Source organism: Anolis sagrei, chromosome 5, assembly GCF_037176765.1.
Source record: "Anolis sagrei isolate rAnoSag1 chromosome 5, rAnoSag1.mat, whole genome shotgun sequence".
NCBI lineage: Eukaryota > Metazoa > Chordata > Lepidosauria > Squamata > Dactyloidae > Anolis > Anolis sagrei.
The window spans coordinates 52,808,628-52,814,693 of NC_090025.1; positions in this window are offsets into that span (position 1 = coordinate 52,808,628).

Below are 6,066 nucleotides of genomic sequence, written 5' to 3' on the forward strand. Positions count from 1 at the left end.
CTTTTGGTCAGTAAGTTCAGCAGCTCAGTGGTTTAACCCACTGCACCACCACTATGTCAAAATAGTGACATAAGAATTCTATCTAGCAAATTAGATTTGCCTCAATGATAATATCAGCTGAATTCTTGTTGGTTAGTCCAATTAGTGTTTGTTATTGTGCACCTTCAGATTGTTTTCTTGGCAAGATTAACTTTTTAACTGCATTATGAACTGTAATATATCACAGTGTAGATGGCACCTGAGACAATATGCGACTTGCTCAAGGTGACTTTTTACGGTCAAGAGGGGATTTCAACTCTTGTCTCCAGAATCATCATCCAGTGCTCAAAGTGCTGTGCCATGCTGGCTCTCCCATCTAGAGAATCACTTGTTGAACTGAAGGTGAATATTTAGGTAAATCCAATATATTCAACAGTCTATTCTAGTTAGGACTAACAGAATGATAAAACCATCAAAGTGAGCAAATGAAATGTACTTGTGTTGACAACAACATTTCAGAGATCACATCAGGCAACAAATTCTAAGTATCTAGAAAATACCTAGAATGTTGTCATTTCAAACTAATTAGTGTGGCAAATTAGATCTTTCATATTCTTTTAATTGTCCTGTTTATGTTGTATTTCTTGGAAGTAATTGGCTTTCCTTGTATACACTTTTGAGATTCAAGTTATTCTCCAAAAGTAGATCAAACTCTAAGCTGATTTCCTTGGATGATACTAGAGGGAGCACAGTGGCAAGCTGCTGACAACCGAAACCATGTTTTGTTACTGGAGGAAAATGCTTTGAAGATTTACTGACTATTGCTATGATTTTTTCTTCTTCCCTTTTTACTCCCCTTCCTCTTCCTGAATTCTAAACAGGCTCATATGAAAGAATACAGTCTTTCAGGTAATGGGTCTGAGTCATGCTGGGCTTTTTATAGCATACCCAGTCCTTTGAATTGTGTCTGGAAGCAGAGCATTTGTAACAGAGGTATCCTGGGGCCCTATATCCCAAGATATCAAGGCAGAAAATCCCACAATATCTGCTCTGAACTCCAAGTCCACACTTAAAAAATGTGGGATTTTCAGCCTTGAAATTCTGGGATATGGGGCTGTGTGGAAGGGCCCCTGTGCTCCTTATAACCAGCCAGTTTATCCAGGACAAAATTGGCTCTGCAAACTGTGGAACGCATTGTAGACACTTACCCTGTTGAAGTGTATTATATAGACTCCAGAATGGGAGCTGCAACAGGGTGCAAATTGACCCCCTAGGATGGTCAATTTGTTACCTCAGTTCCTATCTGTCACTTTTGGTTTTCCTCCCACCTCCTATGCCTCCAGAGTTCTGATGCTCATCTAACCTGGAACTTAGAAGAAAAAATCCCCACAAGCAGGTTGAGGCCAGGTTCCATAGTTAATGGAATCACCCACCTGGCCTTAAAGAAGTTCCAGACTTCTCACGCACGCAGCAAAGGAGCTTCCTCCCAAACAATTTCCAAATTGCATTGTAGTGTCAGTGTAGATGTGCCCACAGTGACCATCAAGCACCTTTAGGGGTGTGTGGAACTGGTGCAAAAGAATTCTTGGCCTGAGAACCCTGATGGACAAAGCTGGCTGAAATAAAACTCTACAGGCCTAACTAACCAGGTTTCTATGATAAGGGAGGCATGTTCAATCAGGATCCAGTACAGCAAGTAACACTTTTTTAAAATCTTTCACCTTCTTGGCATTCATCAGTAGTAATTTCAGTCCAAGGAAACTGTATCCAGAATTATTCAGGTTATTTGAGCAGGGAGACAGTTTGGGAACTATCAACATCCTGTTACTCATTTTCTCACTAGACAAGTCTCCTGTCCTAAGATAATTCTGTTTTGGTTAAATATTCATGCTTGTATTAACAAAATAATGAATCAGGATTTACAATTTCAAAGTTCATTATTGATTGTTGACTTGACCACAAACTGCTGGGTTCAGATTACAAATATGTGATTCCACCTAAACTTTAGGAAGGCCTTTTTTTACTATAAGAGTGATTCAAAAGTGGAATGAACTGTTTCAGAGAGTGGTGGCTTTTCCATCTTCAGAGGACTTTAAACAGATGTTGGGTAGATATATTTCAGGAGTATATATCCCAGTGTGTCAAAGACTTTCACTTGTGATTCCTTCCGACTCTAAGATTCTATTATTCTGTCATTTGATGAGAGTGCAAATGAAAAATGTACAAAACAATCTTATATCAATACTGGTGTCTGTGGCCAGGGTAGAAAAAACATGAACTTGGAAGAACTTGAAAAGTTTATCTTTCTTCCAGTAGCTAATGTTTAAACCTTTGTGTTATTGGAGAACTTGATATTTCACCATCATTTTGCTAGATTCAAAACAATCAAAGATACTTTTGAAGTCATGTGGAACCCATTTATAACATATAGATCTCGTGTCAATTCTGTACATGGCCTTTCAGCAAAGAAATGATATAGGAACAAGCACGGTGAGAACTTTGGAAAACAGGCAGGGTCTGTCATAGTTGTTGTCCATTTCTGCTTAAGATTTCCTGATTTTATTTTGAATTTCTGTAATGTTGCCTGGAGGAAGGGGAGGCAGGGGTCCTCTAAAAAAGATTATTATTATTATTATTATTATTATTATTAAACATTTACATTTTTTCCACAAGGAAGACTTTTGTTCTTCTTTTTGAAGTAGTTCAGCAGAGAAGAGACAAGATTTCCAGAAGTCTCTTTTCCTACCGTCCGCTCTTCAAGACAACAATTCATGAATTCAGAATTAAATGAATGATAGAGTCAGTCATCATGGCAGCCCTGAGACAACAAGGAATACTTCCTTTTCTACAGGGTGGAGTCCATGTCACATAGATACATTATATTTTAATTAAAGCAATAATGCCATTTCAGAAATTTCCCTGATGCTGTCACACCGCTTTGCTACAAACCAGTTGGTAAAACCTTGAACTTTATGCCTCCCACTGAAAATGAGTATCTGATTGGATTATTAATATTGCATCAACTGTTATCCGTATTTGCCTAACCTTGAGTTATTGGATCTCCCATTTACTTAAAGTGGGCTATTAATTGGAAATGGAGGTTAAATGGAAAGGGCACAGTAACTGCGGAAATTACAAGATACTCGGGGAACACAGGAAACGTTTAAAGTTAACCACAGAAGTGATATAGAGAAACATATAGAGATATTGATATTTTGTGACAAAGCATCGTTCAAAATATCCCATCTTTCCAATTCAAATTTCTGAGCGAATGCATATGTTTCATCAGTCTCTGCTAGAAGAAAATATTTTTGGGGTTTGATACTATTGTTTAATGTCAAAGAATGAGAAGATATCTTAGAAGATAAGTAAGCATGCCAATAAAGCATAAAGCAAACTCCAGAAAATATTTTTCATTTTTTGTGATTTATTAAATGATTGCTTTATTAAATCAAAACAGAAATAAAGGATTATTTAAGAGCAGGCTATTCATAACTTCAAAAGCCACTAACTTTTCAGGTAAATGACTCCCATAAGAAAAAAAGTTATAAAACTAGAATAGCATCAATTGATAGCACCAACAATTTATTGTTCATGACATTCAAAATGTGTTGCAACGTCTATTTTACATGTTGGCTAGTGTTACAGCATTATCTTCACAATATAAGATACAATCATACACTTTCTCAAGTCACTCCTGACACAAAAAAATACACTAAGATGCATGATTTTATTTCTGATTAGATTTGGCTTCAGTAGCTTGTGTAATATCTCACAAACTATGTTTTGCTAACAAATGACTATTGCTGCTTCTATTGGTTAATCCAGAGGGAGGATCTCCCCCTTTTGGCTTTTATTGAATGACCTGCACAACTCAAAGTTTGTTTTGATTTGAGCCCAACTTAATCTCATTGGTAGCCATGTGATGTACTCAGACAATCCAGTCAAGCATGGCCAGTGCCAGAGCTGGGCAATTTAGACAGGTTCAAGGTCTCCAGCAGAAAAAGTGCTATACAATCAGGACTACTATGGCAGAAAAAATAAAATGGTCTTGCTATGGACACATCTCCTTTCTTCTCTTTCCCCTCCTTCTCTCTTTACTATTCACTGCTTTTGGCTGATGGCTAGACAAGCAAATGAAAGGCATTGAAAGGGGAAATGTGCATGCTATAGAAAATTTCATAGATACTCTCCCATTCCCTGGCAGTGAAAAACCGATAGAGTTAGCCATCCATATTTGTTAATTTTAGGGGCACAGGATCTCTACAAAGTAGAAAAAATGTGAATAAATATGTTTTTTAAAAAACTTAGATTGGATCAACACTGCATAAACTCCAGTTTCAGAATTTAGATTAACAGCATTGAACTGGATTACATGAGTCTACACTACCATATACACTGCATTCAGTTCAATGCAGTTAATCTGCATTCTGAAACTGGAGTTTTTTGCAGTCTAGACCCAGGCTGAGAGAACACCTCTTTAGAAATGTCTAGGTTCTCCAGCACAACTGTATGGACAACTTCCACTGGACATTGGCAAAAGAGTTGCACTGGAGGACCTATAGATTTCAAAAAATACTATATTAATCAAATCCATCAAATCTAAGCACTAAGAGAGCTCTGATGAACATTTCACATCAGAGGACTAAATCCAATGGAAAATTTTCAAAGGAAGATAGCATATTAGTGGAATTCCAGCCCCCCCCCCCCAGTTAAAACTAGAAACATATTGGATTTTCATTTATTTGTGGTGGTCCCTAATAATCCAGCCATTTGTGAAACCAGGTCTGCAACACAACCAATATGATTGGTTCTGCAATGAGCCACATCAGTGGAAACTGCATTGGAAATACCTTATACATTGAACAATGACATTAGGGTTGTGTGTGGATACAATTTCCTTCAGTTTCTGAGGCACCTCCGGCACCTTTGGGAGCTCAGAACCAGGGCCAGGCCCCCCTGGCATGAAAGCCTACTTGATGTGAAAGCAAGCAGAAGCCAATCACTGCCCCCTCCTTCTGCTTTTGTGAGCCCTGTCTGTGTATCTAGAGCCCTTTATTGAAACCCAGGGCTCCTCTGCAGACCAAGAAGAAAGCATCACAGGAAGAGTGGCATCTTAAGTAACTTTGATGCTTTTAATCCAGGTCTTAATGGATGATATAAGGACAAATGATGCCATCGCCTAAAATGATGGGAAAGGGAGGGGAATCCCCCCCCCCCCAATTGCTGCCAATAGACTGAAAATAGCCGGTTTTTCAGCTGAAGAACAAAAACACCCTTTTTGATAGATAGCCGTTTTGGGGAGGCACCTGAAAACAGATTTGGGGGGCTTCCAGTGTCTGGCAAGCAGAAACAGATCAGGATTCACCCAAAATGCACAAGCCTAAATGACATTTGTGTTTGCTGGAAAATGCTGCTAAAAAGAGCTACTTTTGAAGAAATTTCAAAAATAATTAACATTTATTGTTAAATATTTTGCACACTTTAAGAAACAGGAAGGCCTAGCTCTATAATTATGCATATTAAATAATGGCATGACAACTGTGTGTCAAACTAAAGATTTAACCTAATTGAGGTGTAGTGAAAAACCATAGTGTGTTATTTAGTTCTGTAGGTACTCTGTTAATGATTAAATGGAATTGAGTAATGATGTTCAACAAATAGAACTAGGGTTTGGAAAAATTGTGCAAAAGTTCAGCATTTTTTTAAAGTTTGATTTTTTTTTCCCCTGATGAGAACTAAACTTTGCCTTTAAAGTATATTTTTCATTGTCTGAATTATATAGACTTGTCAGTCAAAGGTCTTGGCTACTATTTTTGTTGTATGCCTTTTATTAGTTTCTTTTGAGACATCTTGTTTCCAGCCCAAGAATCATGGCAGATCTGGTTTTGTAATTAAGGATATTTTTTATCTCTATGCAAAAATAAAAGCACCATCTATATCACCATGCATACCGTTTCTTTCAGCTGTGTCAATTGGACTCAGTAAATAATTGAAAATGGCCTGTCCTGGATGGTATGAAGTGAAAACTGAACATGTGACCTGTGACCTCTGTCAGTATTTCTGCAAAGCTTTAGAAGAAGAATT